Source organism: Petaurus breviceps, unplaced genomic scaffold (genome assembly GCF_028583685.1).
Source record: "Petaurus breviceps papuanus isolate PSGF00001 unplaced genomic scaffold, PetGlider_PUasm1.0 89983, whole genome shotgun sequence".
NCBI lineage: Eukaryota > Metazoa > Chordata > Mammalia > Diprotodontia > Petauridae > Petaurus > Petaurus breviceps.
This window is the reverse complement of record NW_027187150.1, coordinates 373582-392160: the sequence shown is the minus strand read 5'-3', so window position 1 is coordinate 392160 and position 18579 is coordinate 373582. Positions and strand designations below refer to the sequence as shown.

At 37.6% G+C, this 18579-nt stretch overlaps 1 protein-coding gene and 1 non-coding gene across 4 annotated transcripts in view; both read left to right on the top strand.

Moving 5' to 3' along the window:
* The first annotated feature begins 275 nt into the window (after positions 1–275).
* The window catches only part of LOC138176559 (utrophin-like), a 382659-nt gene continuing 364355 nt past the window's right edge, over positions 276–18579 (top strand). For all 3 annotated transcript variants that reach the window (XM_069107343.1, XM_069107341.1, XM_069107346.1), the window contains exon 1: positions 276–589. The gene's annotated coding sequence lies outside the window, so the exon portion shown is untranslated. The remainder of the gene's footprint in view (positions 590–18579) is intronic.
* On the top strand, positions 9846–9928 carry TRNAL-UAA (transfer RNA leucine (anticodon UAA)). Its single transcript has one exon. It is a non-coding gene; the product is annotated as a tRNA-Leu (tRNA).

The following is an 18579-nucleotide window of genomic DNA, read 5'->3' as shown; positions in this document are numbered from 1 at the left end:
TGACCTTCACCCCAAAATAGCAAGCCTACTGAATACCCCTTCTCCCAATCTGTTCTCTCTTAAATCCTCCCCCATTTCCCCCCTCCCCCATTTCTAGTAGGGTAAGATGGATTTCTATACCCCAGTGCCTGTATATCTTATTAAAGGCATTTATTAAGCATTTACTATATTGTGGTAAAGCAGAGGACATATAAAAAGAAAAACAAGGCAGTTCCTCATAAAGGGAGAGTTGGCTTTAAAGGAAGAGAAATATTTCAGCAGATAAAAGTGAACAGGCAAGCCAATCCAGCCGTAGGGGACAGCCTACACAAATGCATAGAATCGAGATGATATCAGAGGACAGGTAGCAATCCAGTCTAGTTCAAACATAGAAGGCATTATTCAAAAGAATGGATTAGAGACAGAGACAGGAGGTAGAGGAAGCAGTTAGGAGACTATTACAATAGGTGAAGTGGTAATGAAGACCTCAACTAGTAGAGGTGTAAAGGGGAAGATGAATGCCATTGCGATTGTGCAGATAAAATCAACAGGACTTGACAAAGTGACTGGACAAGCAAGTCAAGGAGCAAATCTGAGAAGGGCAAAGCGGGTAAGTACTAATTATGCCCCTTCCAAGCACCAAAAAAACCCCCCAATTCTTCACATTTCTGTAGTTCTTGATAGTTTATAGAGAACTTGCCTATAAGTTCTAATAATTAAAATAGGAAGCGCTCTTATAGATAGGTATATATAATTTTGTCTGTTTTTTTCTTTCATTAGTCTTCCAGTAATCTGTGGCTTTTCCTGATCCAAACACACCCTTAAAAAGCATTGATGACGTGATATTCTTTCCTTTTGCAATCTTCAGCTTCATTTTGTAATCTTGTTTCTGGAAGGAACCTGTCTAACAAGAAATGTTTCTGAGTAGAGCGTCGTTACAACATGCACTTTGACAAATAAGCTTGAACTAGGCAGAAGTAAATAGCTTTACAGAACTAAAAGTACTTTGATTTTTTAAATGTTATCACTGATGAGCAGTATATTCCATTGTTCAGTGTCTGCTCCTTTGGGTAATTATCAATAAGCTCACTGACTTTTCAGTAGTTTCTCATTTCCTTAAGGAAACCACAGTTTGACTAGGAAATATTTCATCATAAGTCATTCCTACTTCTCTTAGTGATAGAATTTTTAAATTTTTAAAAGCTCTCATTTTCAAAATACATTAAAAAACAGATAAGCAAAATAGCCTGTGGTTCAGGAATAATGTAAAAGGAAAAAGAACATTTAAAAACTGTTTATTGATTCTTTTAAAAACATTATTGATACTTCTCACTAACCTCCTATTAAATCCTCCTTTCAAAGTACATTTAGGCAAAGCAAACCAACACATTGATCAACTGTTATTATATGCCTCATTTTGTACCCTTAGTCTATCAAATCTCTACTTCAAGAAGGGAAGTATGTTTCTGCACCAATTCTCCAAAGTTGAGATTGGACATTGCACTTATATGAATTTATTGTCTTAAAATTGAATATTCTTTTTAAATGAGTTTTTTTAATCCCCCTTTATTTTTCCCATCTCTCCATAACTTTCACCCTTGAAATTTAAAAAACCCAGAAAAACAAAATCCTTGTTACAAACACATAGAGTCACCAAAACATATTCCCCCAATAGTTATATCAAAATAGCCTCTGAGTCTACCACTTTTCTATCAGGAAGTAGGTAGCATGTTTCATCATTAGTCTTCATCATTCATCATTGTGGTTGAACCTATGTTGATCGATGTTCCTAAATATTTCAAAGTTGTTAATCTTTACAATACGGTTGTTATTGTATAAATTGTTCCCCTGGTTCTCCTTACTTCACTCTACATCAGTTCATAAAAATTTTCCCAAGTTTCTCTGAAACCATTCCTTTCATTACGACAGAATAGTATTCCATCACATTCGTGTTCTATAACTTGTTCAGCCATTCCCCCATCTGATGAATATGCCCCTAAATTTCTCATTCTTTCACACTACTTAAAAAAAACTGCTATAAATATTTTTGTTCATTCTCTCTTTCTTTGACCTCTTTGGGATATATTTCTAGTCATGGTATTGTTGGGTTAAAGGATATATATGGTTTAATAGCTTTTTAGGCAAAGTTCCAAATTACTTTCCAGAACGACTGGACCATGGTGGGGGGTGGGGGAGTGGAGGGACTTAAAGAGCTTCTGGTGAAATCCTTTCACTTTACAGATGAGGGCCCCCCAGAGAGGTACAGGGAATTTCACAAGGACACATCAGCAATAAGTAGAAAACGTAGGTTTCAAAGCCAGGTCTTCCAATCACAAACCATGAGCTGTTTCTCATCACTACGCTTCTTTATGGTATCTTTTTGCTCTAAAGTTCTACGTCTCATAGATCATTATTATAACTCTGCTACTCTCTCATAAAGAATTCTTTTTAATGCTTGACTTTTGAAAATCATCTTTTTAGGTCCTTTCTATCACTAAAACTATGATCCTAAGGTAGAGAATGCAATATTATTATGCATATTCTATAGATAAGGAAAATAACAGTGGAAACAAGGGAAGGGAGCAAATACTTATTAAATGCCTCCTATGTGCCATGTACTTTACAAATATTATCTCATATGATTCTTACAACAGTCCTGGGATGATAGTTCCCATTTTAAATCCCCATTTTACAACTGGAGAAACTGAAAAAAAACAAAAACAAAAACAAAAACAAAAAAACCCCAAAAAACCAGGGGGTAAGTGATTTGCCCAGGGTCACACGGCTAGAATGTGTCTAAGAGTGGATTTGAACTCAGATCCTTCTCTGACTCCAGGCCCAGAGTTCTATCTACTGCACCAGTGTATGCAGTATGAAAACTTAAATAAATAACTTGCCCACATTCACACAACTAGTAAGAGATAAAGACAGGATTTGAATCCAGATTGCCTCATTCCAAAAGTGGGGAGATAGCAATATATTTCCTGTGCTGCTGTTATTGTTGTTTGTCCATCATCCAGGGCCATCTCCTATGCTGTAGGGCAGGTCAAAGGCTCAGTCCTAGTGAGGGTAGGCACACAGAAGGGAGAAGCCCAATGAAAATGGCCTCAGGTTCCCTGACATTTGAAAGCTTCTCCACAGAGAGGTAAAGGATGAGCCCTGTGTTGGTGGTGAGACCTGCCATTCAGTCACCTCCTGTCTAAGCCCTACCAGGCATTGTAAAGTAGCAGGAAGTTCATTTTCAGGATGAATTTTAGGCAGCAGTGTTATCTGAGCAGAGGCAGCAGGAAGGGACTGTGGCATTCTGGTCTTGATTCTGATCCATGATAAAGAACTGGATGGTGAACTGAGAATCATAGGTACATGAGCGGAAAGTTACCCTGTCATCTTAGAACAGAGCTTAGAGCACCTTAGAACAGCATGCCTCTTAGACTTTAGGGAAACAGATTTAAAAAATAAGAATGAACCCATGGCTTGAAACTCTAAGAGGGAAGTTGGCTCAAAAGGTGTGGGAACATCACAATTACAACATTTTAATGTTTCAATTTTGAGTGACCTTGAAGAGAAAGAAAAGAGAGAAGCATGTGAAAAAGACCATAAAACCTATGAGTTGGAAGAACTTTTAGAGAAGCTACTCCGTGTCCCCAAAGCTGCCAATGTCTTCCCTCAAAATTATCTCATGTTTATTTTGCATATAGTTGCATTTGTACATGCTATCTCTCCTGATGGACTATATCCCCAGAACTTAGCACAGTGCTTGGTACAGGGCAGCTACTTAGTGAATGCTTGAGGGAGGGCAGATTGAATGACTGATTGCTCTAATCCAACTGGTACCTGAACAAAAATCCCCTCTACAACTTGCCCAAGAAATACTCTGCATCATTGTTCATTTTGGAAAGCACTGTATTTGGAAACAAAGAACTTGGTTTTGAATCCTGCCTCTGCCATTTTCTGCCAGAGTGATCTCGGCAGGTTGCTTAACCTCTCTGGGCCTTAGTTTCTTCATATATAAAATAAAGAGTTGAATTAAAATCTAGCCTCAGACACTTATTAGCTGTGTGACCCTGGACTAGTCACTTCACCCTGCTTTTACCTCTGTTTCCTCATCTGTAAAATGAGCTGGAGAAGGAAATGGCAAACCACTCCAGTGTCTTTGCCAAGAAAATCCCAAATGGGGTCACAAAGAGTTGGACATGACTGAAACAACCAAAAAGCAACAAAATGGGGGGATTAAAAAATATAGGCCCTAAAACCCTGTTTTACTCCAATCCACGATCTTATAACCATATAACTTTTTCATTGAAAACTTTGAGTGAAAAGAAACATGTTTTCAACAAATATACTCCAATCTACTTTTTGAAAGCTGTTAAATTTTTCCTTACATCAAGCCTAAATTTGCTGCTTTGTACTTTCCAGACATGGCTCCTAGCCTGAAACTTCTCATTTTAGAGATGGAAGACAAAGGGCCAAAGAGACTAAGTGAATCTCTAAGTTCACATAGGTAATGGGACTAGTTTTACCTCAGTTCCTCCTAACTCTAGAACTAGTTCTCATTTCATTATACTACAATATGAAACACATCTTTTCCCTTTATTTAAAATATTATGAGCTGGAATTATACAAGTTGCAAAAGTATACAGACCCTTTGACTCATTACTGGGAATAAACCCTACGAATGTTATTAGTAGGACAATAAAGACACATCTATACAAAAATATTTCTAGCAGCAATTTTGTTATAGTGAAAAAGAAAGCAAAACAAAGAAGAAGCAAACAAGGTGTCCAATGAGTGGGGAATGGCAGAAAAAATTCTTGTACAGAATGTGATGGACTATTATCATGCCCTAAAATGATGATTATGGAGAATTCAAAGAAATATGGGAAGATTTATATGAAAAAGCACAATAAGAAAGCAGAATCAAAATAATATACATGCTTACCACAACTCTGTAAGTAATGACAAAGATAAAGAACACTAATCCATGGTAAATATGCTGGACAAGTTAAAAGGAAGACTCATAAAACAAGGCCAATGTGAGTACTAATGTGTTTAAAAAATCAATATACCCATTTTTGGGACTGGGATTAATAACCAGTAAATAATAAGTTTATAGACACACATGTAATCATTTTTGTTAATTCTTTTATGTTTCATTTTGTTTTTCAAATTTTTCTTATTTTTAAAAATATTTTTCATTATGTATTTCTTTAAGTAGTTGATCATGGCAATCTTAACAGCAAGCACCCTAGCACCCCCAGGGTGACTGCCAACACAGGTTCTTAGATCTGCTTTTCTAAAGGAAAGCAACTCAAAATGGGTTAACAATCTTGTTTTAATCAATCAAACATATCATTTACCTAGTTCAGGGGAAAAAGTCAGCACCCCGAACTTCAGAGTATACAGAAGTTACAAGCAGAAATTACAAGAAGACAGAGAAACAAACAGATCAAGCAGACAGGCCTCCAACTGTCCAACCATTACATCCATACCTAGTCACAGTTACCAGAGAGGGAAGCATCAACATCTGGGTTTTCAAAGGGGGGGGGGGGGGGGGGCTCTCCACGGCTGCCCAGAGTCTCATCTGGTCAAATCACACATGACTTCTCAAAGTGAATCCCAAAACAAAGCATTACATCAGGGTTTATATAGCCTTCACCTGGCTCAGAGAATGTAACAACCCTCTTGACCTACTGCCCAATCACAAAGTATCTCCTGAAAAACAAGCCTCTGGCCACAGGTTCCAGGTGCACTTAGCCTATCAAAGGGCCTAGGGGCAGGGAAGATTTTAAATTTACATTCCCATTAAAGCAATCTAATGAGTTTGATGAGTTTAAAGGAAGATGAACCTTTGTTTGAGGCTATCCATGGAGAGTTTGGGCATACCCACTGGCATTTTATTGAGAAGATTGAGGCTATCTCCTCAAATCTCCATGGATTAGGGATGATTTTGATGGCTCCCTTTTCTGTGAGTTGCAATTAGGATTGAAAAGGATCATTTGGGAGGGGCGGCCAGGTAGCACAGCGAGTAAGAGCACCGGCTCCAGTGTTGAGAAGACCTGGAGATCGAATCCCTGGAGATCGAATCCCTGGAGATCGAATCCCTGGAGATCGAATCCCGGGCTCAAACACTTAGCACCCACCCAGAAACACCTGGCCGTGTAACCTTGAGCAAGTTACTTAACCCCAATTGCTTAGGGGCGGCCGGGTGGCTCAGCAAGTAAGAGCACCGGCTCCAGTATCGGGATGACCTGGATCAAGTCCGGGCTCAGATGCTCAGTACCACACCCAGAGCTAATAACTGGCCGTGTAACCTTGAGCAAGTTACTTGTAACCTTGAGCAAGTTACTTAACCCCAATTGCTTATAAAAAAAAAAAAAGGATCATTTGGGTATCAACCAGAGATAAAGAAGACTACTGAAGCAGTAACAGCAAGGCAAGTAGTAACCAAGGCAAGAGGACTGCAATGTGGAACACCAAACATTCTTTTCACTGCATCAACCAACTTCTCTAAAATAGAAATAAGAAGTTAATCTATTCCTTTGAGGACCCTACATTCAGAGAAGGGTGAAGGGTAGAAGCGAGTAAGAAGTTCACAGAAGTAACTGTAAAGCAAAATAAATGTAAGTGGTTAAGAGGGATGGATCTGAGATGTTCTGATGGAGGAGGCTGCATTTGAGCTGTATTTTGAAGGATTGAGTTGGTTTTAGGCCTGGGGAGATGTCAGAGGAAGAGGAAAGGCATTCATTCTGTGAGATGCAATAGGCACAAAGTAAGGCAAGAAGCCACTCTGCTTGGATTCAATTCATAGACCTTGAAACAGAATGACATTTTAGTGCTGGTATAGAAAGCAGAAAATATATGTTTTGATATTTATGGGGTGGCTGTTGTCAGTTAATGTTAAACTAAGACAGAAAAGAGATTTGCTTTCCCTATAACTATCATCCTTACACCCTGATTCATCAGTAGCTAAAACAGAAGGGTAAGAATGCAGAAAATTCTTTTTACTCTTTAAATAGAATAGTTGTGTCCAATGAACAAAATAATTTTTAATTATCTGTCTAATCCAGAATTGCACATAGATGATTAAGCTATACACACACCCACACACCTAAAACCTTGCTATTGATGGAAAACACAACCTTTTCCAGTGAAATATACCGGATCAACTTTCCACAATCTACTTCAGCTTTCAAGCTGGCCTTGTAGAGCATTACTCCTTCACTATGGAGGCACAGCTCTGTATCCTAAATGTGCTTTTGAAACATATGACACTGAAGTTTTTGAATGATGAGGTGGCATCATGGAGAAGAAGTCAGACCTCAGAGAATACAAGACTTCATTTGCCCAGAGGAAAAGAATCTATATGAACAGAAATGTTTGTAGTTGCTCTTTTTGTAGTGGCAAAAACTTGGAAAATGATGGGGGTGTCCTTGTTATTTTGTTGTTGTTTGTCCTTAGTTCTCAAAGAGGATCAAATGACATTAGGATAGTGATGTATTGACTTGTGAGGGAATTGGATTTAAGTGAGGCAAAGTCATACAATGTCATCAGTCTTACTTCTTTCCTCCAGAGTCATCAGAGTCCAGTGGCAAGACATAAGTCAAGATGTCTGGCAATAGCCCTGATAGGGTGTCCATCAGTTGGGAGAATGGCTGAACAAGTTATGCATATAAATGCAATAGAATACTATTATATTGTTAGAAATGAAGTGTGTGGTTTCAGAGACATGTGGAAAGACTTGTATGAACTGATGAAAAATTAGAAATGAAGTGAGCAGAACTAGGAGAACAATTTGTACAATAACAATAATAGTAAAAAGACCTATTTGAAAATATTTGATTTTTTATTTTAAAAATTTGATTAGAAAAAATTTGAAAGACTTAGGAATTCTGATCAACATAACAACCAAACGCAATTCCAAAGGTCTCATGATGAAATGTTACCTATTTCCAGATAAAGATATGATGGGACTCAGAGTACAGATCAAGGCATTTAAAAAAAAATGGCTAATGAAAGAATTTGTTTTCATTGACAATACATGGGACTTGTATGTCTATATGTAGGTATGTATTGGGTTTTGTTTTTCTTTCTCAAGGAATGGTGAGTGGGGAAGAAGTATAGGGGACAGAAAGAATGCAGGTCTGAAAATGAAATTGAATTTTTCAAAAAAGAAAGAAAACCTATGGGCTATAATCAAAGGCAGAATTGGAAAAGTAAATTGTCAAAGGTTTGCTTAATATCTAATGTGATAAAAGTATGGTATCATGATGAAGAACTACAAATGTGTCAAAAATCTGTGAGCTCAATGCCAAATCATTTGAAACATGTAATGACAACAAAAATATGTAACAATATTGCATATTAAAAGTTGTTTAAAGATTAAAATAAAGATAGCATGTCTTGAGACCTCTAAGACTTCAGATGTCACAGGTAATTGAAGACTGGGCAAGTCAATGACAACTCAAGACAACCAAAAACCTCTCTATTATTCTTTGCAACCCCTTGCTATTCTAAGAGCAGTGAGGATTTATCACCCTATCCCAGTTAGTCCCATAGCTATATCATGGGAGAATATAACAGAGGTATCAAGAGAAGTGTTGAACAAGGACTAAACACCCCTAACAATTAATGTTCTTAATCAAGGGTATTGTGATTTTATATATGTGTTTGAGTGTGTACTATATATATATATATATATATATATATATATGTATATATATATATATTTGAAAATTGAATTTCAATATTGTATTTCAAATAATTGACAATTATTACAAAGGAGATTTATTGTATTTTATTGATTATATTTCAATAATGAATGAATGAAAGAACGAATGGAAGAATGGAAGAACGAACGAATGAATGAATGAATGAATGAATGAATGAATGAATGAATGAATGAATGAATGAATGAATGAATGAAAAGCGCTCTACTTAACCCTAGGGATGCAAATAGAAAAATAAGCCTCTGCTGTCTAGGAACTCACATTCTAATGGTTTATATAAACAATATAATGCATTCCCTTTACAAGCCTAAGTCTTTTATGTATTTAAAAGCGTCATTACAAGAGAAAGAAAGAAAAAATAGCTGAAGAACCCCAGCTTTTGCCTAAGGGAGAAAAGACATATGGAAGAAAAAGACTGGAAAAGCCATTGGATGAAGTGAAATGACGCCACACAGGAAGTATGTTTGGATTGGTTGAAGAGATCGGCCCCGCCCCGCGGACTTTGTATAAATATTCTCTGGGACTGTCAGTTGGAGAGAAAATGCTGGTTGTTCTTTGTTTCCTTGTTTTCACACGAAATAATTGTCCAAACAACTCCCGAACTTTCCTACAATAAAGCCGGCGCGGCTGTGCCCCGGCTCTGATCCGAGCCTCGCTATTCCTAACCACACAGAAGGAGGCAAGCTCCTCCTTGTTTGGCCGCCTCCCGTCTAGAGGCCGCGAGGAAGCCCGCAGGGGGAGGGGGGAGGCAAGTTGTTCTGTCGGTCGGTTTGTTTGTAGCGCCCGGCCGCCACCGGAGCTTGAGGGGTGCTGGGAGGAGCCCGAGAGCGGGGCACCGAGCGTAGCCCCGACCTAAGCCGGAAACGCTGGGGCTGCTGCTGTCTCCGCCTCCGCCGCGGCTCACTCCCGGCTCCCCCGCCTCCGTGAGGCGGCAGAGAGAGGGAGGCCGGGAGAAAGGAAGCGACTGTGGAATAAATAAACAGGGTGGGATGTGGCGGAGCCTCTCCGGTATTCGGGAGAGAAGGGGCTTGGCCGTGGATAATCCTACAGACACACAAAAGAAAGGACAAAAAGTTAGCAGCCGTGCCCGCCCGCCCTCAGAGCCTTGTAGGGCGGGCGGAGAGGAGCCTCCATACCTGCACCAGGATGGCCGAGTGGTTAAGGCGTTGGACTTAAGATCCAATGGACATATGTCCGCGTGGGTTCGAACCCCACTCCTGGTACAAAGGTTTTTTTTTGTCTTACAATAATGAAAACGTCCCTAGGAAGCCACAGAGAAGGTTCAACTCAGGTCTGCTTCCGTCCTCGCGAACTGGGGAGCAGAGATGCGCCTCCCCCCGACACCCAGCTCCGTTTTCCGCGGGCCTGGCAGCCATCGCCGTGCGAGGGCGGGGGATGGAGAGACTCGCTCAGTGGCGCCCCGGACGTAAGTCTGCACGGGCGCCGGCACTCCTCCGCTGGACCAGCGGGGTTCCCCCACAGTGAGCCCCCCCGGGCGGCGGCGGCGGCGGAGACCGCTTGAGGCTGTGGTGTGCAGCTGCGAGCCGAAGCAGGTGGAGGCGAGCGGGGGCACCCGAAGCTGCTGCTGCTGCTGCTGCTGCTGCTGCTGCAGATGCTGACGCATTGGGCTGAACGTCTGGGGGACATCTTTATGTAGGTGCTCCCCAAGTCGCGGCTCGGCTGCAAGTGTTTACCCCGGGGGACTTAACTAAGTTGCACAACAATGATCACGGCTGCTCATAGGACACACGGCCACCGCTGGAGGGCCGCGTATTCTCAGCCAAGTCCTGAGTCCCGGTGTTCTTCAGCCCCGAGTGACGGCGTGCAACAGCACTCTGGACTAGAAAACAAAAGTTGTAGTTCGGTGTTGGAGCTGGGGGGGGGGGGACGGGACCGCAGCAAGCTCATCAGCCCCCCTCGTCTTACAGAAGAGAGAAACTGAGGCTCGCCAGAGGTGCAGCCACCCTAAAGGGTGTCCTTAGGCTGTGCAGATCGGACAGGTCGCAGAGCTGAGAGGCACGCCCAGAGACCCCCAACTCAAAATCTTCTCGAGAGACCTCTGGAATTATCTACACGGGAGAGCTGATACAGGGCTCCTTTTACTAACTCCGGCATCCCACTTGGCGATGAGGATGCAGGCAGCAAATAATAACGAATGGGACTAACTGACATTTCTATAAGCACTTTAGAAAAACTGAATTAACAAACACCAAAGACAATAGGCATTTTTATATACAAGGCAGAGTAAACAGAATTTTACACGAAACCAAAAATACTTATAGGTGCAGCTTGCTTTTCCGTTTGAGTATATGATAAATTCAATGTACTTTCAAATGTATTCTGCTCCTGTTTCCTTCTGAACTGCTTTCTAGAAATTTTAAAATGCTGAAATGACCCACTTCTGTTTTTTTTAATAACATTATTAGTCCCTCCTCTCCCCTCAGCTCCGCCTCTCCAAAAATGGTGGAGGAGGAAAGAAGAACGGAAAAACTCTTATAAAAAATTTGTAAAGTCAAATAAAACATATCTACATATTGACCATGTCTGAAAATATCTATCTCTGCCCCTTGAGACCTCAATCACTTCTGACAGGTGAGAGGTAGTGTATTTATTTCATCAGTGGTCCTCTGTCTGGTTATTTAATGATCAGATTTCTTAAAAGTTTTTCAAAGTTGTTTTTCTTTACAGCATTGTTTTTATTGTAGGAATAGTTGCCTTGGTTCTGCTTACTGCATTTAGCATCAGTTCATACAAGTCTTCAATGATTTTCTAACCATTTCCTCCATACTTTCTTCATATGCTTTAATTTGTTGAGCCATTCCTCAATTACTGGACAACCAAAGGGAAGCTATTCTTTGCTACAGTACATAGAATTAACTATAAATATTTTTCTCTCTTTCTTTGATCTCTTTGGGGTATAACTCTAGCAGGGATATTGTTGTGTTAAAATGTATGCACAAACTTTTGGGACCGCTATTTCTATATAGTTCCCATCCCTTTCCAAACTACTTTCCAGAAAGACCAGTTTAATTCATAGCTGCATTTCTGTGCCTGCATTCCCATAGCCCCTCCAATAATTAATATTTTCCTTTTTTCATTTTGCTAATATTACAGGCCTGAGATAAAATTTAAAAGTTACTTCAATTTGCATTTGTCTATTAGTGATTTGGAGCAATTGTTTTTATATATCTGTCAATAGCTTGAATATCATTCTTTGAAAACTGCTTGTTTACATTTTTGACCATTTATATATAAGGGAATGGCTCTTGTTCATATATTTTGGAATTAGGTCCTTATATAGCTTAGATATGAGTGCCTTATCAGGGAAACCTTTGCTGTAAATGTTTCCCCCTTAATTAATTGCTTCCCTTCTCATTTCAACTGCATTGATTTTTTTTTTTTTGTATTTTAAAAAACCTTTTCAATTTTATGCAATGAAAACTACATTTTATTTCTTTGGTTTTTAATTTCTATAATTTATAGTTTATGAAAGGCATTTTCTTCCCTGCTTTTCTAGATTTTTTAATGCTGTCCAGGCATTTTCTGGAACCAGCTCATACTGTAGTGTGAAAGCTGATTGTTAAATTGTCAGTGTGAGCATTAAAAACCTGGAAATCACCAAAGATTCAAATCAAGCCTTGATATTTTGTTTTGTTGATTGTCTAGTGCCACTCTAGACTTAAGAAAGTGATGAAGGAAAGTATTAAAATTCAGATTAAGCTTAGAAGTGTGTTTTAAGTATACACACACACATATGTTGTCCCTCTCCCACTCCCTGTCTCTCTCCCATTCCCCCAGAGAGGTGTTTGTTAAGCAGTTACCAGCACACTCTTCGATATAATGTTTTATCATTTTGTTTCTGGTCTGAGATGTTGGTTCTGAACTTAATTTCTACCAGAATGTTTTTCAGTTTTTCCAGCGGTTTTTACCTGGGGTCTTCTTGAACACACTATAAGTATATGTATTTACCTATAAGTGTGCTGCATGTCTAGTCTATCCCACTGAAATTTTTTGCCTATTTTTTAACCAGTACTAAATAGTTTTTATTATCATTAGTTTTTAGTATACTTTGAGATGTAGTGTTCCTAGGCCCTCTTCCTTTTCATCTTTCTTCATTATTTCCCTTGAAATTTTTATCTTTTACCTCAAGATTAATTTCATCATCATTTTTTTTCTAGCTCTAAAAAGTAATCTTTTGGGAGTTTGATTGTTATAGTACTGAATAAGTAAATTAATTTAGTTAGTATTGTCATTTTAAAAATATTAGCATAGCTTGATAATGAACAATTATATTTCTCATTTATTTTGTTTATCTTTATTTCTGTAGAGTATTTTGATTCTGTATTTATATAGCTCCTATGCATATGTTGGTAGGTAGGCTACCAAATATTTTATATATTCTGTAGTATTTTGAATGGAATTTCTCTATCTTTATTTCTCACCTCCTGGGTTTTGTTGGCAATATGGAAAAAAGTTGTTGCTTTATGTACGTAGATTTAATTTAAAAATAGCAAAGTTAGCTACTTTGATAATGTTAGTATTTTAATTGCTGTTAGTCAAATCTTTAGGATTGTCTAAATAAAATATATTATCTACACAAAGTTATAGCTTGATTTTCCTTTTGCCTCTATTTCCTCAATTCCTTTTTCTTTTCTTAATGGTCTAGTTTGCAATTCTAGCACTAGAGAAAATAATAGTGATGTTAATGGACATTCATATTTTACCACTGATCTTATTGGAATTGTTTCTAGCATTTCTCTATTACATAAAATGTTGGCCTGAGGGTTAGATAGATACTATTTACCATACTGGGGAAAGGTCCATTTATTACAATGCTTTGTGTGTGTGTATTATTAATAGAAATTCAGGTATTGTATTTTGTAAAAAGCCATTTTTTAATATCCATTAATATAATCTTATGCTTTTTGTTAATATAGTTCATTTATTTTACTAATAATGTTTGTTAATGAATTGATGATATTTTATTAATACTTATTAATAAATAGATCATGATTTATTGGTAATATTTGTTAGACACTGTTGTTAAGGTGGTTTATTTATTAAAATGCTCTTTTTAAAAATAGTTTTTTCATATTGAACCAACTTTGCATTCCTGTTATAAATCCAAAATAATCAGAAAGTATAATCTTTTCAATATGTTGTGGTATTCTCTGTGCTAATATTTTATTTAATTTTTGCATCAATATTCATTTGGGATTAATGATTTATAAATCTTTCTCTGCTTTGTCTCTACTTGATTTGAGTATCAAGATCATATTTTAATTAAAGAAGGAGTTGGATATCTTATCTTCCTATTTTTGCAAATAATTCTTATAATATTTAAATCAATTGTTCTTTGACAGAATTCATTTGTGAAACCATCCTAGGCTTTTTTTCTTTGGAAATTCATTTGTGACTTGTTTGATTTATTTTTCCTAAAATTTATTATTTAAATTCTCTATTTCTTATTCAATTTATCTGAGCTGTATACAAATAATTATCCATTTCATATGAATTATCCCTTTTGATATATAATTAGGTAAAATAATTTCTAGCAATTTTCTTTATTTCATTGTCAGTTGTAAATTTTTTGTAATTTTTATACTGACAAATTTGGATTTCCTTTTAAAAAATCAAATTAACTAAATTAAATAAATTAAACTTTTAATTTATTTTATTGTTTTAAAACCTAATTTATTTATCAATTTGAGTGCTTTTTTGCTTTTAACTTGTTAATTTTTTTCATTGACTTTAAAATTTTTGGTGTGGTGTTTATTTTGAAATATATATGTCTCTTTTTTTTTACTTGCATGTTCAATTTATTAATCTCTGTTTTGTTGATAAAGGGATTTAGTCATATAAAATTTCCCTTAAGTGCTGCATTGTCTGTATCCTCAAATCTTGGCATGTTTTCTCATTATTCCCCTTTTCTTTGTAAAATTGATCTATTTTTGTCCCCCTGATTCTTTTTTTTTTGCTTTTTTTTTGGAGGGGGGAAGGTAGGGCAATTGGTGTTAAGTGACTTGCACAAGGTCACACAGCTAGTTTTGTGTTGTGTCTGAGGCCCTGACTCCAGGGCTGGTGTCTATTCACTGTGCCACCTAGCCACCTGATCCCCTAATTCTTTAGATTTAAGTTATTTAGTCGCCCATTATTTTTTAACCCTTTTTTCAAAGGATCCTTTATTTTATTGCATTGTCATCAGTTTTTTGTTTAATATTTGTTTAATATTTTTGCTTTTATGCATTTGTTTGTGAGGCTTTTCTATATTAATACACAATTTATATAAAATTTACATGCACAGCTGAGAACTATGATCACACTCCTTTCTGTTCCCATTCAATAATCACCAGAGAGCTATCATATCTAACTTTGCTAAAATCATATTCTTAACTTCTTTTTTTATGAAAAAAGATAAATATTGTTAACTGTTCAGAAATATCAAGTTTAGCAGTAGTACAAGAGCAGTCCCAAAACATACTTTAATAAATAGCTTTGTTTGTATAGAAGTACAGGGGCAGGCACAGTGCTAGTCACTGGTCAATTTTAATCATGCTCATGAGGCTGGCATTTAACAGGATGAAGTTATTCTCTAGAACTGTGGAATGTAGTCAGGGCACATCTCAGTTTCAATTTGCAGCACTAATTGTGGCTCTCAGCTCTGATTTCCACAGTTTTCTAAAAGAGAATGTACTCTCACAGAGTCAAGTGGACCCCCAAATTGCCCAGAATTTGTCCACGGAGCCATAGCTTTCAGAAGGTTGGGCACTACTGACCTGGAGTATATTGAGTTCAAATCCCACCTCTGATACTAACTGTGAGACTTTGAGCAAACCACCTAATCTTTCTGAACTTCAGTATTCTTATCTATAAAATGGGGATAACAAACCCTGAAGTACCTACCCTCACAGGGTTGTTATGAGCCTCAAATGAGATACTGCTCTTTAAAGTCCTGTATGAAATGCACCCAGAAGCCTGCTGGCACTAAGGAGGGAATCTCAGTCAGAGGTTCTGGAATGAGGCTAGCACAATCATAGCAGGCAGACAACCTTGCCGTACCCTATCTAGATATCCCCTGTATGATCAACAACCACATGCCATGCTAGAGACCCAGAAGATTAGAGTGCTCTGGTGAGGAGGTCCCAGGTGGTTTTAGTGTCCAGAGAGTACTAAGCCCAGAAGCGAGAATGGGGGGAGGCAGGTGTTAAAGCAAAGCTTCTACTGAGAGAGAGAGCAGTAATAAATAAATAATTATACATGGAGGTGTCCAGAGAGACTGATTGAAAAACAAAAATTTAGCACAGTCAAAGAGGTTAGGTACTACTGACATAGAATATATTGGGTTCACATCCTACCTTTGATACTAGCTATGAGATTTTGTGTAAGCCACCTAACCTCTCAGCCTTAGTTTCCTTATTTATAGAATGGGAATAATAAGACTATAGTACCTACTTCACAGGGTTGTTATGAGACTCAAGTAAAATAATGTTCTTTAAAATCCTATATAAAATGCACCCAGAAGCCTGCTGGGACCCCCAGTCAGAGGTAAGACTTCTTTCTACCAATAAAATCACAGGTCTGACCCCAAATCCAAAATCTTATCCATTTAACACATTTTGATTTTTATTTGATTTTGAATTTTTGGAGTTCTTGTGTCCCTGTGTTGTTTTCTCTAATGGACCGTGAGGTCCTTGAGAAAAAAGGAGGTTTAGGTAAGGTAGTACTTTGCACACAGTGAACAGATGTTTATTGAACGGAATATTTTCATGTATAGCAGTATATTTCAAATATTGCCTACTCTTGAGCAACCTAAAGGACTTGTTTTGCTTTTGCTTTCCCTCCCATCTTTCCTTATCCCCATCCAATAAAGTCTACTGCGGTAGATTTGAGCAGAGTCTTATAAAAAAGATCCAGTTGTGGAGGTGGGGGAAGGAAGGGAGGTTGAATTAGGTCACCTCTCCATTTTTCGCCTGAGTTAGCTGAATTGATTGACCCTACAATTCAAATTCACTGGATTGTTGCTAGGTTTCCATTCTAGTTTGTGCTCAATAAATCTGGTCTCTAATGTCATCACATATCATCAAAATCGTTGTCATCATCATCATTACCCAGTCATCCAACAAGCATTTATTAAGTGCTTATTATGTTTCAAGGCATAGGGATACAAACTCAAAAATGAAATAATTGCTTCTTTCCAGGAACTTACATGGAGAGGGGGGAAGGAGGGAAAGCACTTTTATAGAGAAAAGCAAATAAAATGTGACACTAATATAGGCTGCTTGGGATACTTTGTGAGTATCATATGATAACTGAGATGCTACAGAAATAATACCAACCAATATCTTTTGTGTACTGCCTTATTTAAACCTATGTGATGTTACTTTATTAATGATCCTGCAGGGGAATATAATGGTTTCTTTTTTTCTACCTAGTGGCTCTACACTCAAGTCAAGAGGTTTCCATAGTCTCCCTAATAAATATGGACAATGCTCTCTACTATGCATATATGAGCTCCTGCTACTAAGCAGCTTCAAAAGTTTGTTGTGATCTCAGTTCTCTAGTCATTCCTCCTAGTTTAGAATACAGAAGGCCGTAGTCCAAGTCTACTACTGGCATGGCCCTTTTAGGTGTCCTCACTCTCAAGGATTAAAAAAAAAAAAGGTAAAAGGGACAGAGGTGACTTTCACATATGCAGTTGTACCAAACCTCACCACATCTCATCTTCCTCTTCTGAGGTTTAATCCTGTCTTGAGCACACATTTGGTATAGTCCTATGTTTTCCCAGTGAGAGAAAGGGGAAAAAAAATCAGAACAGACATCTGAATAGTTTTATTATTCCTCTTTCTGTTTCCCAAACTATCATCACCCTAGGCTTTAGGACAAATAATAACTTGAAGGAGATAATATGGTGTAGCATGAGCACCAGTTACCTAAAATATACATAGTCATTTCCATTGGGGAGGGGACTAGTAACTGAGGGGATAGATTTCCTATAGGAGGTAGAATTTGAATGGTGCTTTGGAAAAATCTGGGGATTTTTCTTTTATTCTTTTCAATTAACAAAAATCTATTTTCTCTCCCTCTTATCTTCCCTTTCCTCCTCCAGTAAAACTTACTGAGACAAATTTCAGCAGAGTCTATATAAAGGATCTAGTTGTGGGGGTGGGGATGGGAGAGGACAGAAGGTTAAATCTTAGAGGAATAGAGAGGCAATTATTTTGGAAAAAATGCTTATTTTATTAAGTCAGAAACAATTTTATAAGTATTATTACTGCTATTATGTATTCATAATTTATATTATACATTTATATGTTTATATAAATATAAAATCAGTAGAATGATGTTATTGTGACAATTGCTTTTGTAACTTTGGGGGGTGGGGTTGGGTTAGTAATAATGTATCAATAATATTATTGTTCCATTGATATGTTTCATTGTTCAAAGGACTCAAGAAACACTCTCCCACATACCTGTGGGGAGCATAGAGGAGAGTCTGAGAGTTTTGAACTGCAGCCCTAGAAGAAACATCCACAATCAATGATATGGCAGATCCATTAGAATTTTGAAGTAGTACACAGCAGCTTTGTTTGGGAAAACCTTTTGTGGGGTCTCTCTGTATTTAATTTTGTTATAATAAGGCATGCCTACACTGTATACGAAACCATTTTCCATTTTGACTGTTAAACTTTTCTTTTTCAACCAGTCTCTCTGGGTACCTCCATGTGTAAAGTACCAGCAGACTATTTCCTTTCAGGCTTTAACCTCATGGTTAAAATATTAAAAAATATGTTCAGTGATATCCCAAAATTTACTAAGATATTTCAGAAGGGAGTGAGCTCCTAGAATTACCCCAAGGTCGCAGGAGTTCTCCTTT